Below are 18,802 nucleotides of genomic sequence, written 5' to 3' on the forward strand. Positions count from 1 at the left end.
GGACCTCCAGGCCCAGTCATTCACCCCTTCCTCAGGGGCTAGAACGGTGCTGGAGTGGTGTGTGCTGCTGCGGCGCCGAAAGCCGGCCCTACATGGCCGGTGCGGGTCCGCGCATGTGCGTGCCATGGCCGCGACGGGTCCACGCATGCGCGCCACAGTTGTCTCCCCGCCAACCCCCGGGCAATATGGCGGAGCCCTACAGGGGCCCGGCACGGAGGAAAATAGGCCCCCCCCCGAATGAATGTGCCCGCCAATCGGTAGCTCCGATTGCGGGCCTGGCCACCGTGGAGCCCCCTCACCCGCCCTGGAGTTGGCTCCCCCCCCTCCGTGCCCCACCAAGACGGCCCCCACAGCCAGAACGCCGAGTTCCCGCCGAAGGGACCATACGCAAATGACACCGGCGGGCACTCGGCCCATCGAGTGTGGAGAATTGCCGTGGGGGCCGCTTTCAACGGCCCGTGACCGGCGCCGCAGCAACCGCGCCAGCGCGATTGGCGCTGAGTGTCCTGTCGTCGGAGAATCGGCGGCCCGACGTCGGAGAGGCCTGGCAGGATTCACGCACCACCGCCCGCCGATTCTCCTACCCGGTGCGGGCTCAGAGCAACCCGCCCCCAGCCTCTACTGCGCCCTGGGAAGAGAATTCCTCAGACTAATGACCCTCTGAGAAAAAAAATGTCTCCATATCTCCATCTTAAAAGAGAGACATCTTGGGCGGGATTCTCCCCTACCCAGCGGGACGGGGGGTCCCGGCGTAGCGGAGTGGCGCCAACCACTCCAGCGTCGGGCCTCCCCAAAGGTGCGGAATGCTCCGCACCTTTGGGGGCCAAACCCTCACATTGAGGGGCTAGGCCCGCGCCGGAGCGGTTGGCACCATGCCAACTGGCGCCAAAACCGGCACAACGGCCTTTGACGCCAGCCGCCCGGTGTCGGGACTGGCCGAAAGGCCTTCGGCGGTTTGCGCATGCGCCAGTGTGTCTGCTGCCGCTGACGTCACCACTGGCGCATGCGCGCTAGGGGATTCTCTTCCGCCTCCGCCAAGGTGGAGGCCGTGGCGACGGAAGAAAAAGTGCCTCCATGGCACTGGCCTGCCCGCCGATCGGTGGGCCCCGATCCCGGGCCTGGCCACCGTGGGGGCACCCCCCGGGGTCTGATCGCCCCACCCCCCCCAGGACCCCGGGGACCTGCTCGCGCCGCCGATCCCGCCACCATCAGAGGTGGTTCAAACCACGGCGGCGGGAGAGGCCTCCCAGCGGCGGGACTTTGGGCCATCGCGGGCCGGAGAATCGCCGCAGGGGCTCGCCGCTCGGCGCGATTCCCACCCTCGCCAATTCCCGGGTGACGGAAAATTTCTGCCACGGCGGGGGCGGGATTTTCGGAGGCCCCGGGCAATTCTCCGACCCTGTGGGGGGTCGGAGAATTTGGCCCCTTATTTCTAAACTGCGCTCCCTGGTTCTCATCTCCTCCACAAGAGGAAATATCGGCCCAGTATCCACGCTAACAGGATCTTACATGTTTCAATAAGATCACCACTCATTCTTCTAAACTACAATGGGTAGAGGCGCAACCTGTTCAACCTTTCTTCAATAGAATTTCAAATATATATCTGCTAATGGAAAGTATTTATGTTATTTTGAACAAAATTCATAGTTTTACAATTTTGTTTGTGAAACAGGGCAAAAATATAAGAAGAAGAATGGGCATTTGTGTAAATCATTTCCTGAGTAATAACACTAAATGCTCTGAGCAAATTATTAAATATTTCTTGAAAAATAGACATAGGACATGATCTACCCAAATGGGAACAGTGTCCCATAGCGCGATTAGCTGGGTGTTTCTCAGTGCTCGGAGAGCCGGTCAACACGCAGCTGAGGCCGCACTTAGTCCCATTTTCTATACCGAAGAGCTCTGCTCGCCAGAACCCCTCCATCGGCATTTTAAAATGGCGTACCAATCTCCCGACACAAACCCGAAACCCACCCCCAACTCACCGATAAGCGGGTCCTCAAGCCTCTCCTGCAGCAGCACAGGGCACTCTCTGGCAGCATGGCAAAAATGCCAGCATAGCACCCCGGCAGTGCCTGAGCAAGATAACGGTACTGCCTGGGCAGTGCCAGGCACTTACCCAAGATCTCCAAGGCCACGGAGTTAGATGCCTTTAGCTGTCTCACTCTAACATGCTGATTTGCCAAAAAGTGATACCGCTCACAAAGAACAGCATTCATATCGCAACATCACATGAGATTGCGTTAGATCTCCCGAGGCGTAGCAAGCCGGTTAGATCCCGGAAGAGGGATTACCCGGCATCTATTGGTCGCGTTCCACCACGCTGCCTTTTGGGAGTAACGCGTCCAGTAGATCTCGGACATACTGTCTAAGATTTGAAAGTATTGATCTCATCAGACAGGTCACAAGATTACCAACAATAAAGGAAACAACAATTTATACTGCATGAGAAAAGAGTGTTGATTGGTTTGCAAGTGGACTTTAATTGGTAGAGGCATTGCCATGCTGAATGAAGCAGGTAACAGTTACCTGCCAAGCTTTTGTTCAAATTCAAACTCGGCTGGTCACCTCTCATTGGTCAAGGCAATGCCATGGTGAATGAACCAAGGAATGCCTGCGTGGTGGGGGGGGTTACGCGGACATCTAGTGATGGAGGGGCGGAGTTTGCTCTTCCGGGGTAGAGGGTGTTGCCCATGTCTGCGGGGGTTCACGATGTCTGTGGGTGGGTGGGTGTGGGGGGCCTTCAACTTAACTTTGAGATCTGGGCACCCTTTAAAAAAGGCACCCTGGTCTCTGAGGCACTGGTCTTGCTGACGTCTTTTGTTCCCCACTGCAGAATAAACTCAAAAAGTGGGGTATTTTAGTGAGAACCTCCCCAAGCACCAAAGAACGACTAAGTGTGTGTGAATCACGATCTGAATTGTGCCCATATACCCAAAGAAATCCAGGTACGACCTCCGCAAAGCCATCCGAGATGCCAAGAGAAAATATCAAACCAAGCTAGAGTCACAGATAGACTCTCGGCGGTTGTGGCAAGGACTAAACAACACAACGGGCTACAAAGCAAAGCCGAGCAGTATCTCCGGCAGCAGCGCACCCCTCCCCTCCACAATGCATTCTATGCTCGGTTCGAGCAGGAAACCAACAATCCACTGTTGAGTGCCCCAGCAGCCCATAACTCACCCATACCCACCATCACAGCTTCCAAAGTCAGATCGGCCTTCCTGGAAGTGAACCCTCGGAAGGCGACGGGCCCGGAAGGGATCCCTGGTCGTGCACTCAGATCCTGCACAGACCAGCTGGCAGATGTGTTCGTGGACATCTTTAACCTGTCCCTACTGCACTCCGAGGTCCCCACCTGCTTCAAGAAGACCACCATCATACCAGTGCCAAAGAAGAACCAGGCAACATGCCTAAATGACTATCGTCCAGTGGCCCTGACTTCAGTTGTAATGAAGTGCTTCGAGAGGTTGGTCATGAAGCGCATCACCTCCATACTCCCAGAACGCTTTGATCCCCTGCAATTCACAGACTGCTGTAACCGGTCCACAGCAGACACCATTTCCCTGGCCCTACACTCATTCCCAGAGCATTTTGACAACAAGGACTCCTACATCAGACTCCTATTTATTGACTACAGCTCCGTCTTCAACACCACAATCCCAGCCAAGCTCATATCAAAGCTCCAAAACCTAGGACTTGGCTCCTCATTTTGCATATGGATCCTCGACTTCCTGACCCACAGACCACAATCAGTAAGAATAAACAACACCTCCTCCACAATAGTCCTCAATACCGGGGCCCCGCAATGCTGCGTACTTAGCCCCCTACTCTACTCTCTGTATACACACGACTGCGTGGCAAAACTTGGTTCCAACTCCATCTCCAAGTTTGCTGATGATACGACCATAGTGGTCCGGATCTCGAATAACGACGAATCAGAATACAGGAGGGAGATAGAGAACCTAGTGGAGTGGTGCAGCGACAACAATCTCTCCCTCAATGCCAGCAAAACTAAAGACCTGGTCATTGATTGCAGGAAGCAAAGTACTGTATACACCCCTGTCAGAATCAACAGGGTCGAGGTGGAGATGGTTAGCAGTTTCAAATTCCTCGGGGCACACATCACCAAAAATCTGTCCTGGTCCACCCACATCGACGCTACCATCAAGAAAGCACAACAGCGCCTAAACTTCCTCAGGAAACTAAGGAAATTCGCTATGTCCACATTAACTCTTACCAACTTTTACAGATGCACCATAGAAAGCGTCCTATCGGGCTGCATCACAGCCTGGTATGGCAACTGCTCGGCCCAGGACCGCAAGGAACTTCAGAGTCGTGAACACAGCCCAGTCCATCACACAAACCTGCCTCCCATCCACTGACTCCATCTACACCTCCCGCTGCCTGGGGAAAGCGGGCAGCATAATCAAGGATCCCTCCCACCCAGCTTACTCACTCTTCCAACTTCTTCCATCGGGCAGGAGACACAGAAGTCTGAGAACATGTACGAACAGATTCAAAAACAGCTTCTCCCCCACTGTTACCAGACTCCTAAACATCCCTCTTATGGACTGACCTGATTAACAGTACACTCCTATATGCTTCACCCGATGACGGTGCTTATGTAATTACATTGTGTACCTTGTGTTGCCCTATTCTGTATTTTCTTTTATTTCCTTTTCTTTTCATGTACTTAATGATCTGTTGAGCTGCTCGCAAAAAAATACTTTTCACTGTACTTCGGTACATGTGACAATAAACAAATCCAATCCAATCCAAAATCATCCTGCGATTCCTGCCCAAAATGTCACGTAGTCATTTTCTGGGAGCATTGGGCCCATGGTAAATGTCTCTGACCACAAACTCTCTGAAAGTGAGGAGTTTGTTCTTGCTCAAGGCTTCAATTTGTATGCCTTTCATAGTCATAGAATTTACAGTGCAGAAGGAGGCCATTCGGCCCATCGAGTCTGCACTCGCTCTTTGAAAGAGCACACTACCCAAGCCCACACCACCACCCTATTCCCATATCCCAATAACCTGACCCAACACTAAGGGCAATTTTGGACACAAAGTGCAATTTAGCATGACCAATCCACCTAACCTGCACATCTTTGGATTGTGGGAGGAAACCGGAGCACCTGCAGGAAACGCACGCACACACGGAGAACGTGCAGACTCTGCACAGACAGTGAACCAAGCCGGGAATCGAACCTGGGACCCTGGAGCTGTGAAGCAATTGTGCTAACCACCATGCTACTGTGCTGCCCATATTTGAGGCCAAATCACTGAGTGTCTTTTAAGACAGAGATAGATAGGTTTTTGATCAATAAGGGGATCAGGGGTTATGGGCAGAAGGCGGGAGAATGGAGATGAGAAAAATATCAGCCATGATTGAATGGCAGAGCAGACTCGATGGGCCGAGTGGCCTAATTCTGCTCCTATGTCTTATGGCTACAACACTTGGAAATGTTTACAGAAGATAGCACCCATGGGAACACCACCAGCTGAAATTTCACCTCCAAGCCACTAACCACCCTGATTTGAAAATATATCACCACTCCTTCACTGTTGCTGAGTCAAAATCATGAAAGTCCCTCCCTAACAGCGCTGTAGGTGTATCTACACCACATGTATTGCAGTGGTTCAAGAAGGCAGCCCATGAGCACCTTCTCAATGGCAATTAGGGATGGGCAATAAAAGCTGGCCTGGCCAGTGATGCCCACATCCCTTGAATGAATGAAAAAAATCAGCTTCTTGTTATTGTGAATTCTAAGCGACTATGTAAGTTGAAGGTGAATCCACAGCAATGTAAAATGTGCCCACTTGAGTGACAGAAGGAAGGTCAATAGACGGAAGTGCCTCCATTATTTTGTGTTGCTACTTGGCTAGCAATTTGGAAAGAATTTGCAATGGCTCTACTTTATGAATGTCGATATTCTTTTGCAGTCATTTGTTACAAAATTCTCATAAATCAAGTGCCATCAATATATTTTTATTCTGCAGTAAATGTAACAATGGTAGATATAGATATAGAACAGTACAGCACAGAACAGGCCCTTCGGCCCTCGATGTTGTGCCGTTCAATGATCACCCTACTCAAGTCAACGTATCCACCCTATACCAGTAATCCAACAACCCCCCCCACTAACCTTATTTTTTAGGACACTAAGGGCAATTTAGCATAGCCAATCCACCTAACCCGCACATCTTTGGACTGTGGGAGGAAACCGGAGCACCCGGAGGAAACCCACGCACACACGGGGAGGACGTGCAGACTCCGCACAGACAGTGACCCAGCCGGGAATCGAACCTGGGACCCTGGAGCTGTGAAGCATTTATGCTAACCACCATGCTACCGTGCTGCCCCAATGGTGGGGCATTATTGAGGTCTGCAAGTTGTTGCCAAGGACCCGGACACCATTAGCACAATTGATTTATTTTCATTGTTTGCTTGGTTAAACACTGTCACTAGTCAGAAGGTTAATAATATTGAAGATGTACGATCAGGTCAAGTTTTCTGAATCATGGAGATACTATGTGGTTGCTGAAGGCCCTCCACCTTTAGGGCCCCTCCACTTTCAATCCCCTTCATCACTCCCCCAAATTTCATGTTGCCTTCACCCCCCCCTCCCCCCCCACTGTTCATTTCCACACACCCCTCACCCTCCTTACATGGAATGGCCCCTCAGGCACCACTCCTTGACAGTGCCAATCTGGCCTCCTGGCAATACTAACCCAGCACTGCCCTGGACAGTGCCACCCTGAGGCACTGCCAAGTTTCCCAGGTGCCGGGGCAGTGCCCTCTGTCCCCAAACACCTGAGGGCTCCATTGGCCTTCAAGCCTCGGGAGTGGCCATCATGCCTGGTCTCCGATTTTGGAGACCAGTACAAATCGGTGCCCAGGTGAGGCCTCGCCGGTGACTCCGACTGGTTGAGAGAATGTGGCCTCATACTGTCTGTGCATATTTAGGCTAATTTAAATATGATTATCTAGATCATGCCCAGCGAGTGTGTGATCCAGATAGTGACGGGCACCAGGGGTCAGGTGACTCGCACTCGGCACAAGCCTCTCTTTTTGGGCCTCTCCCAGTGTAATGAGATTGGTGCCGGGCGCGGTGGGAAAATGGCACCCATGATCTTCTTTAACAAAGCCATGCTGACTATCCTTGATTAATCCTCGTTTCCCCAGGTGGAGATTGATTCTGTCCTTCAGATTCCCTACCACTGAAGTTAGACTCACCAGCCTGTAATTTCCTGGTTTATTCCTACCACCCTTCTTGAATAATGGTACATTAGCTGCCCTGCAGCCCTGTGACCAGAGAAGATTTGAAAATTGTCTCCAATAACAATGTTATTATTCATTGTATATTCCCTTGCCTTGTAAGTCCTCCGAAAATGCATTACCCTCACCTTTCAGGGTTAAATTCCATTTGTCACTTTTCTGCCCATCTAACCAGCAAATGTGCAATCTCCTCCCTTGCCTCCCTCAGCATGTCAACCTATTGGTAACATTTATCCAAATAAGCAAAATATTCAGATTGTTACTGTTTTTTTTTGGAGTGACTTTATTTAATTCCAGAAGGGGACTGTTAAAGAGGGTAAAATATATGGATTTGATATCTCCATCCATTGAATTAACAAAATACCTCGGACAATGATCCAGGAATTCTGAATCCTGCGTAAGATTTCTAGGCCTGAATTATCTTCCATGTTTTCTTAGCTAGGAATGTTCATCAACAACATTCACAGATGTAGACCTATAACTAACAATGGAAACAATATTAAGGTTGAATGTTGCTGAAATTAGAGACATGTTGCTGAAGCTTTTTATCTTGCACTCATCTGGACAAATACATGAATGCAAAATTTTAAATAATCACAACAATTTTATACCACAGGGAAAATGAAACAGATTGATTGGAAAATCAACTCTGATTGACCGAGGATTTAGGTTAATTTAGGATTTAGATTAATATTAAGATTTCTCACAGAACTAATGACTCACATCTTAGTTGAAAAAAGCTATTCAGTAAACCCTACTGATTTTCAAACTGAAAGTCTGTGAAATCAAATTTTGTTACTTCATTTATAAACACTAAAAATATTGCATCTTAAACCTTGATGATGATTTGGCAAAATCCAGCAAGAGCAGTACAACACTTAAAATCTACATAATTGCAAGATGGATTCTGTCTATCTGCAGAAAAATGCTCCATCTTTTGGAAGAATCCCCAGGATGAAACAGATACGTAGTCAAGAAGTATATGGTCATCAACCATGCATACATCTCAAGAATCTGGCTATTTTACTGAGGGAAAGCTGTCAGTCCCTATACTTTGCATAAAGGTTATCCTTCTCTGGAATGGGTGTCACCTTATCTGCTGTTGCTTTTGTTTGGATACTGAGATCCACTGTCAAATGGTATTTCAAGTGGATACTGGTGGCTAGTGAGGTTAGGTGTTTCAGTTTTCTGTTTCTTTCAATGTACAGAAAAATCCTTAAACAGTAAAATTTAACATGAGGTGTCAAGGGTGTCGGGAACACCGGGAAATCAGCATGTCAGAGATTCAATTGCAGTAAATAATCAGTGGAACTTATAAATGTAGCTTTCTCTGTATTGATGCAACATAATTATTCACAAAACTTCAATTCAAAGAAAGCATTGCATTTTCTATCTTTTCAGATTGTCTGCCGGGCCAAAAACTCAATAAATGCTTTTCAAAAAGATTGTAATTCAGACCCAATTCAAGTTCAGCTGTAAGAAACGAACATATTTGAAAGTAAAATTAAGAAATTCATTGTACAGAACTTAAGTCCATTATGGCCGGAGGCATCAGCTTCCATTGATCTGTGACATGCCTTTCACTGCTGTGTGTGGACTAAACAATGGGAGATTTGGACCTCAGCTTTCATGGCAACAAGAGCTTCATTCATTTTGGGTGTATAAGCAAATTGGGATAGAAAAGGAGTTCCATTATATTATTTTAAACATTTAATTACTTTGTGCTTTACTGCCACCTCTCTTTTCTGGTAATGCTGTAAACACCATCAAGGCCTGGTCTTTGAGCTAAAATTATGCAGCATTCTTGTTGAAGAATAGTCTATGTGGGCTTTGCATTTCTCATTCAAAATGATGGAACAATTCTTCAGCAAGCAAAAGACGAAGTAGTATATAGACTAATCTCAACTGTCTATAATCAAATTAAAGGACCTCATCTAATACAGAATCCAACATTCTGTTAAATCGGATAATTGTCTTCCAACCTGCAGCTCTTTTCAAATCTTGGCCTTAAGTTTCATGAATTTGTAAACTGCTAAGCACACGGAATGCATCTTGACTACTCGTTTTTGCATTAACCATGCCAACCTTTAGTGCAAATGATTTAGTTAAATATCCAACTATTTCTGTTTAACTAACAACCAATTTGAGAGACTTATCGCTTGAGCAAATTAGCCATCAAAATTGTGCAACATTTACACTTTTTTTTTTACACAAAATCGACAATTTAAAATTAATCAAGCAATTCCAAGTAAAGGCACTATTTTTAAGCCTTGAAAAGTCTGTGTAAAAACAGTTGGTTACCTTTTTAATTAGTTATCTTTTTAACCAGTTCTCTTTTTGATGCAATATTAAATAAATTCTGGCAGAGTAACCAGATTTAGTGCTAAACCCCAATTTTAGGAATAAGGATTTTTAAAAAAGTTAAATGTCATTCAAACCTTTAAACCCACGCAAAACTCCGAGCTGGATAGAATATTGTAAAAGAGGACATTAGAAATTTTAAAATCCTTTACAATTCACATCAGAATATAAGGCAAATAAAGGAAGAAAAGTGATATTGGATATTCTCAGACACTGGAAATCATGTCTGCAAGGCAGTATTCCAGCTGTGAGTTTAAATACTGAAAAGCAGAGGTTTGTGGAATAAACAGTATAGTATAACTTTTCCAATCTAGCCCACGCTTCACAGCTCGGCCAAAGATTCTTTTCTTGCATTCCACTAGTATTCCTTATTTTTCTTGTGCTACATGTCAAATTGCAGCCAGTGGAATACTTAAGAATTTATAATCCAAACAACAGTGGAAAATCACAGCATCAGCAAAGAGATATGTTTATTCTATATAAATCCAGGCCAAAGTGTTAAAGATGAAAGATTAGGACAGAATGGGCAAAGGTACCACAATCAAGCCTTTACCGAAACCAGAGCAAAAAAAAAGAATTACAGCTGGAGAGTTCAAAATGGAACTGGATTTTCCTATTTATTGGGATGATTTAAGTGCCAGTCAAATAATAGACCTATCCAGGAAATAAGATTTACTGCAAGTTATTTTCATTGAAATTTCCCAATAGCAACAAAAATAAGCCACTTTTGGAAAATTGCTGTGTACCACCTCGTTAAAGTAATCAAGTGTGTATGGAAATATTTGAACAAAAGGAAAAGGACACAAAAAAGTTAATAACCCTGGTCAACTAAGTGATCCTGAAATAATTAGGAACAATTCAGGTCTTCTTCATGGGAAGAAACTGATAACTAGAGACAGATAACATGTAATACTTAGTATAGGGTAGAGGAAATACTTACACATGAAAAATCAGATATCTGATTAAAAGGAACTCATTTAAAGATAATTTCAACAGTAAGAAATGCAAAGAAATTGAGGGCGGGGAAGTAAAATATGCTCAAGAATGTCCACCGTATATTAGAAACGAGGGATATATGAAAGGGCTGAAAAACTAGCTGAAAAAACACAAGTGAATAGTTCAGGAAAAGCACAAAACATGCTAAAAGAACTAGAGGCCAACTGTAATAACATAAAATTTATATAGCAACTGTAATGGAGAAAAATGTCCCAAGATGCTTCAGAGAAGTGTAACCAGAAGAAAAGAATCCCAAGCTAAAGAAGAAAATATTTAGCAGCAAACACCAACAACTTGGTCAAATGGGTGGATTTAAGGAAGAAAAGGTTTGAGCAGAGAAGAGAAAGGTGGAGAAGCAGTTTGGGAAGAGTTGGGATCCCACTGTGGGATATGTAAATCAGTAAATTGAATTCTGTTTGGTTTGAATTTATTTATTGTACAATACACCGAAAGTTATAAAAACAAAGTAATAAAATTGTACAAAAAATGTAGAAGTTTGTGCATCAATTATGTTTTTGTTGAATAAGTGGAACTTACTGTCGCAAAATCAGAGTAATTTTTATTTTAACATTATGTAGCCTTAAATTTTTCAGTTCTTTGGTATTCTTTCTATAATTTAGAAATTACGGTATTAATTTCACTATAAAATCAAAAGTCAACAGTTCAGACTTTGGTGGCGGCCATGCGGTTGATGGCCATGGACTTGGTGGCTCGCATGCGGGGAATTTTCTTTTTACCCAAAGCCCCAATCGGACTTCTCAGCGCAATCTTGAAATCTGGTGTCCAGTCTGCGAAGGTGTCGGCAAACTGTATGAGCGGTCCAACATGCATCCAATGAAAATAACGGGCAGCAGACAGACTCTGGAGGGTGGGATGGCGGTGGTATAGGGCCAATGGTCTATGGCACAATTAGTGGACTTTTTAACCATTCAATTTCAAATGCAGAGGATGGAAACCTCCGAAGATCTGACAAGGGTCATTGGCCTGATAAAAACGACAGTGGAAAAGGTTCAGCAGCGGCTTGGGACCTAGGGCGCTTCGCTCCAAAAAAATGGAGGAGTCTGCCACCGACCATGAGGACTGGCTGGCCATGATGGAAGCAAAGCTTTCCTTGATTGCAGGCAGCTTTGAAAAGGTACGGGATAGGGTAGGCGAGCTTGAGAATCGAGAGCGGCGGCTGAATGTCGGATAGTGGATCTCCCTGGGGGCTTGGAAGGTTCGCAAGCATCGGAGTATGTGGCACAGATGCTGTCCCGGAAGCTGTTGTTGAGGAGGTGTTTAATCACCCCCTCCCCCCACCCAGGTTGACCGCACATACAGGGTGCCGAGAAGGAAACCAAAGGCAGGTGAACAACCATGGGCGATTGTGGTTCGTCTGTATCGACTCCTGGACAAGGTAAAAAAAATCCTGAGGTGGCCAGGCAAGTAAAGAAGAGCTCATGGGAGGGGAGCATTATCAGGATATACTCCGATTGAGGTACGGAACTTGGTAAACTCCATGTTGATTTTAATAAAGTCAAGAAAGTTCTCCACAAGGAAGGTGCGAGATTTGGAATGCCTTATTCGGCCCGTCTGTGGATCACCTTCCATAAATAGGAATACTCCTTGGACACCCTGGAAGAGGCGGCTAAGTTTCTTTGAGACCAGGGAATTAGGAATTTGTAAATACTTTAAATTATTAAAATGTTGTTGTTCTGAGTCATTTGGGATTGTGTTGTTAGTTTGATTGCTATGTATTCTAATACTGTTATTATGATCCTCTATCTATCACTCTCCTTCCAGTTTTCTTTATCGTTCGAATGAGGTGGGTCTGGTGCTCATGAGCTGGGGAGATGGGGAGGATGGGAGGGAGGTATTGATTTACTCGGGTACTTTCCTGTTTATTTGTCTGGGATCGGGTATAGGTGTTTTGGTCGGTTCAGGACAGTTGCGGACCTCGTGCGGGGGGGGGCACCATACTGGTGTGAAAACTAGTAAATGGAAGGGATGTGGGGCGGGTTCTGTCCCTGATCCCGGACCTAGATTCACACAGACTCCTCTGAGGGGGAGACTTTATTAAAGTCCTGGACGCAGAGTTGGACCAATCAAGCCCTGGGTCTGGAAGAATGTCGGCGATGGCTGGGGAGCTGTCAAAATTTATGCAGCTCATCAGAGGCATAGATCCGTGGCTCTTTGGGAGGCCTAAGGCAAGGGAGTTTTCTTTCTTTTCACATGTTCACAAATGTTATTCTCGAATAGATTTTTTTCATTTTAGACAAGTCGCTGATTCCTAGAGTTGCAGGGGCAGAGTACTCGGCAATTGTGGGGTCTGACCACGCCCCGCACTGGGTGTACCTGTGGGCAGAAAAAACATCCACTTGTAGACCTCAATGGAGATTGGACGTTGGTCTCCTTGCGGATAAGGGAATATGTGAGATTTTGGAAGGGGTCATTTGCAATTATATGGACCACAATGACACTGGTGAGGTCTCCGCCAGTGTGTTGTGGGAGGCACTGAAGACTGTGGTTAGGGGAGAACTCATTTTGATCCGGGTGCATAGGCTAAGGGTGGAGTGAGAAGAGCAATCAAGATGGGTGGTGGCGATTTTAGCAATTGATCGCAGATTCCTGGTATCACAAGATGAAGCACTGTTGAGGGAGCATCAGAGTCTCCAGATGGGGTTGAATTTGGTCACCTCAGAGGAGGCAGTGAGACAGCTGCACGGAGCCAGGGTGTTCATGTACGAATATGGGGAGAAGTCTGGTAGGATGCTTGCCCACCACTAAGGAAGCAGACAGCTGCTAGGGTAATAGGTAGATTTAAGGCAAGGGGTGAGAGGTGGTGATGGGCCCAGCAGGGATTAATAAAATCTTTGCATCCTTCTATTGAAGGCTATATTAATTGGAACCGTCAACGGGAGTCAAACTGAGATGTAGATTCCTGGATGGATTGGAGTTTCAGAGTATGGGTCAGGCTAGGGCGCAAGGATTGGGGGCTCCGGGAGGTCTGCAGGAGCTGCTGGAATGTGTGAATTCGTTGCAATCAAGGAAGGCCTCAGGACTGTATGGTTACCAGCCAAATTTTATAAATGTTTTGGTACGTTGCTGAATCCATTAATGGTATGAATGTGCAATAAGGCACTGGAGAGGGGCTGCTCCCCCCCCCCCCCCCCCCCCCCGTACGTTGTCACGGGATTCCCTTATTCAAAGAAAGGACAAGAATCCTGAGCAATGCAGATCTTAACGTCCGAATTGACTCCTGAATGTAGATGCAAAGCTTCTGGCCAAGATCTTGGCTACCTGTTTTGAGGGATATGTTCCTGATGTGGTTGGAGAGGATCAAACTGGATTTGTAAAAGATAGAATGTTGGCGCTCAATATACAGAGGTTGCTTGACGTAATCATGATGCCCTCAGGAGGAAATGAGGTGGATGTTGTGCTGTCAATGGATGCCGAGAAGGTATTCGACTGAGTGGAATGGGCATATATTTGACAGTTTGGAGCCACTGGGTTCGGACAGATATTTATGAATTGGGTTAAACTGTTGTATATAGCCCCAAAGGAATGCATCTCTGCTAACAGGGTTAATTCTGAGTATTTCACTCTGCAGCGTGGGATGAGGCAGGGGTGCCCACTCTCTCCTTTACTATTCGTCTTTGCGATCGAGCCTGTGAGAATGGCACTTTGGATGTCTGGAGAGTGGAGAGATATTAAGCGGGGGGGGGGGGGGGGGGGGGGGGAGGTGGAACATCGGCTTTCCTTGTATGCAGATGTCTTCCTACAGTATGTTTCCAACCCCTTGGAGTCTACTGATAAGATTCTGAGAATTCTCAATGAATTCAGCTCCTTCTCCAGATACAAACTTAATATGGCAAAGCGAGAGATGTTCTTGATTGGCTCCGGAGGACGGGAGGGGTGTATGAGTGGGCTCCCGTTTCGCCTGGTTAGAAAGAGCTTTCGCTATCCGGGGATTCAGGTAGCATGGGATTGGGCACAGCTTCACAAGCTTTATCTGACATGCTTAGTAAAGGAAACGAAAGGGAAGTTTAAAAGGTGGGACAGATGGTCTCCATCTTTGTCCGGGAGAGTTCAGACTATTGAGATGTGATCCTGCCGAGGTTCCTTTTTGCCTTTCAGAATCTCCCAATCTTTCTGCCCAAATCCTTTTTCAGAAAGATCAATAGGCTTGTCCTGGGCTTTGTGTGGGCGGGTGGGTTCCCCGTATTAAAAGAGTTTGTCTGGAGAGGAGTAGACAAGGGGGTGACCTGGCCCTTCCCAATTTTCAATGTTACACTTGTGCTGCTAATATTGTTATGGTCCGAAGATGGTTGCTGGACCAGAGGTCAGTATGATGCAGAGTGGAGGAGGCCTCGTATAGAGAGACTTCCTTAAGGGCATTGGCTTTGGCTCCCCTTCCTTTTTTGCCAAGCAGGTATTCATCAAACCCAGTAGTGGTTTCCACTCGAGTGTTTGAAATCAGTGTCGGTTACATTTTGGCTTGGAGGGCATGTACAGAAGGCTCCGATTAGTGGTAACCATAGATTTGTCTCAGCGAGATTGGATGCCAGATTAAGGAATGGGACCGCCTGGGGATGAAATGCTTTGAGGACCCGATTTTGGGTGGGAGGTTTGCGGACCTAACTGAGCTGATGGAGGCCTATCAAATGCCCAGTGATAATGAGTTTAGGTATCTCCAGATACGGGCCTTTTTAAGTAAAGAGGTGGATTTGTTCCCTTGGGTGGTGGGGCATTGGTCGTGCCTTCTCCAAGGATAGCTATCTTTGGTGTGTCTGAGGATTCTGGTGTCATGGTGGGAAAGGGGGCCGATGTAGTGGTTTTCGCCTCCGTGACTAGCTCGAAGGAGTATTTTGCTTAATTGGTGTGCTGCAGAACTGCCAACCACTGGGTCATGGGTATGGGACCTTGCTGAGTTTCCTCATTTGGAGAGAATCAAGTTCTCCGTGAGGTGGAAGCTATTCAGCGACTTTTTTTACCAGAACGTCAGTGGGGAACAGGGTACAGTAATTCTTGATTGTTAAGGGGTGGGGGGGGGGTAGTTTATTTTGCTTTATTCAAAAGAATGTTGTTGGGGATGGTGGCGATGTACTTGTATATATGTGGGGTTCCTGTTGCATTGTATTGTTAGTGTTATGTGCATTGTTAATCTGCTATGCGGTGTTCGATGTTGTGTGTTATGGACTGTTCCTACTTCTGTATTCTCTGTATGCTTTGGATATACCTTCAATAAATTATCTTTCCAAAAAAGTCGACAATTCAGAATCCGGCTGCATAATACCCGTCTTTTGGGTGTTGCAAGTGATGGTAAGAAGTTCAAAATGGTGCTGATCAGACAAAGGTCTGATGTACGTCACGCCAGATGCCACGTTGGTGAGGACTTCAGTAAACACCAGGTGAGTCAGCTGGAAGTATAGAGCAATGATTTGACAACAACATTACTATTTTGAACCTCAATACTCCAGCTAATGATGTTGCTTGAACACTTACAGTGGAACACATTCAATTGTAAGAAGGCCACTCTCTCAGCTATTCAATGGATAATCAACTCATTACAGCTTTGTTGCTGATTGCTTTCTATTGACTGTTGCTACGATTGTTCAAACGTTCAATTCTTTCTCGACTTCTTTTAAAGTTGTTAATGTTTGGTGGTGTGTTAGGTACTGAAAGAGTCGACACTGACTTCAATGCTTCTGCACAAACGGGTTGCTCCGAGATATGGGTGCACTAGTAAGCATTTCTCATTGAATACAGCATGACTAGCAGAAAGTGCACATGGGGGTGACATAGTGCCAGAAGACGGAAGAGGGGTTGGAGGGGAAGGATGAGCAGAAGGCTGCATTTCCGAGGGTGTTCAGGAAGGAATGAGATATGTACTACACTAAGGATGAAACTGCGGAAGTCTGCAGTTACAATTTTCACTTCAGAGCAGGGTATGGACCATGCTGCCAATGGTTATGAAGGCAACCATTATGATGAACTTCTACGCTGGTCCTTCCAGGCTGCAGCTGCAGAATATGCAACATCTCACAATATGCCAACAGCAGTTGCATATGGGAGGCCCTTGAATCTCATTGTTCAAAGGGAGCTGACATTTCATGTTCTCTTGCTGGAAAAAAACAGCAGAATATGTCAACTCTGTGAAATACTGCAAGCAAAAGGATATCATTCTCTCATCTTTCCAAAGTACGCATATTGGACTCAAAAATGTTAACTTTGTTCCTTTTTCCACAGGTGCTGCCAGACTTGGTGAGCTTTTGCATCACTTTCTGATTTTATTCCACTCCCTTGTCATCTAGTTAGTGTGTGATGCAGGTCAATGCCTGGTATTCTGGCAACAATCACAACGGATCGTAACTGCTGGCTGGCGGCGGGAAACCAAGGGCTGCCAATTTTAATAGAGAAAACTGTTTACTTATCTGCGCCTGGAAGATGCGTCCTACCTTCCATTCCCTTCAGCAGTCTCGGCCTCCAGTGCCCCGGTCTGACTAGGCCTGCTTGGGAGCACCCATTGAGGGCAGGCATTTAAACAGTAAATTTAGATAGAAAACAACAGGCAACCTTTTTAACAAGTGTTTTGAAGGCATGTAGAAGTTTTGTAAACAATATTTTAATCTTTCTTTTAAACAGCTGTTGTTGTTGATTCTTTTAAAGTAATTTTTTTATGATTAAAGGTGATTATTTGTAAGTGAACAAAGGTTTGGTTATTTGTTTTAAATGTGTGAAACTATTTAAATCTGCAGTATATTATTATATAACTTTATGTGTGGCATGCTTAGAAATGTTTGTATGTTTTAATTTAGATTATGGACATAAGATTTTAAAAGGTCCCCAGGGCATTTTGCTGTCTTTTCCTTGTAACATTTGATTTTTTTTTTCAAAAACTTGTGTTTATAGCATCATTGCAGTACAGAAGAAAGCCATTCGGCCCATTGAGTCTTCACCAAAACTCCGAAAGAGCATCCTATCCAGGCCCAAGCCCCATGCCCTATCCCCATAACCCCACCTAACCTGTGGGCACTAAGTGGCAATTTTGCAAGGCTATTCCACCTAACCTGCACATAGTTGGATTGTGGGAGGAAACCAAAGCACCCAGAGGAAATGGCGGCTGCAGGGTGGCACAGTGCTGTTGCCTCAGTGCCAGGACCCGGGTTCAATTCCGGCCTTGGGTGACTGTCTCTGTGGACTTTGTCATTTCCCTCCGCGTCAGCGTGGGTTTCCTCTGGGTGCTCTGGTTTCCTCCCACAGTCCAAAGATGTGCAGGTTAGGTGGATTGGCAATGCTAAGTTGCCCCTTAATGTCCATGGATGCACAGGTTAGGTTCCAGGGTCAAGAAGGAGGAGTGGGCCTAGTTAGGGTACTCTTTCAGAGGGTTGATGCAGACTTGATGAGCCAAATGGCCTCCTTCTGCACTGTAGGAATTCTATGGTTCTGTTCCATAATTCTAGGAAGCCCATGCAGACCCGGGGATAATGTACAAACACCACACAGTTACCAAAGGTCTGAATTGAACATGGGTCCCTGGGTTGTGAGGCAGCAGTGCCAACTCATGTGCCACCATGTTACCTGTGTTAAATATGTTTATGTCTTGTTTGCTTCAATTCACTTATTCATTTATAATCATCTCATAATTAAATGTTATGTTTCAGTGAGACACTTGAAGAAGTTTATAAAGTTTAATGTAAAACATTTATTAACAAAAATAATTTTATAAATACAAACTTTGAAACCAATTAACATTTAACATTATCAGCTAAATAATACATACATTTTAACATATTTTTTGCAAAATCTATTGCCTCAGTTTAACACAACGGTTCTATCGATCTGTAAAGGGGAGGGAGGGAGGAAAAAGGGGGAGGGAGCAAAAAGGGGAAGGGGAGGGGGGAGGGAGGATGAAAGGAGGGAAGAGAGGAAGAGAAGAGAGGAAGGGAAGGGAGGGAAGAGAAGGGAGGGAAGAGAAGGGAGGGAAGAGGGGAAGGGAAGGGAGGGAAGAGGGGAAGGGAAGGGAGGGAAGAGGGGAAGGGAGGGAGGGAAGAGGGGAAGGGAGGGAGGGAAGAGGGGAAGGGAGGGAGGGAAGAGGGGAAGGGGGGGAGGGAAGAGGGGAAGGGAGGGAGCGAAGAGGGGAAGGGAGGGAGGGAAGAGGGGAAGGGAGGGAGGGAA

The 18,802-nt window shown here is 46.0% G+C and overlaps 1 protein-coding gene across 3 annotated transcripts in view; it reads right to left on the reverse strand.

The window, feature by feature from the left end:
- Positions 1–18,802, reverse strand: part of pms1 (PMS1 homolog 1, mismatch repair system component) — a 174,339-nt gene that overhangs the window by 5,779 nt on the left and 149,758 nt on the right. The gene's annotated exons all lie outside the window — the stretch shown is intronic.

The sequence above is a fragment of the Scyliorhinus canicula genome, chromosome 2, assembly GCF_902713615.1.
Source record: "Scyliorhinus canicula chromosome 2, sScyCan1.1, whole genome shotgun sequence".
NCBI lineage: Eukaryota > Metazoa > Chordata > Chondrichthyes > Carcharhiniformes > Scyliorhinidae > Scyliorhinus > Scyliorhinus canicula.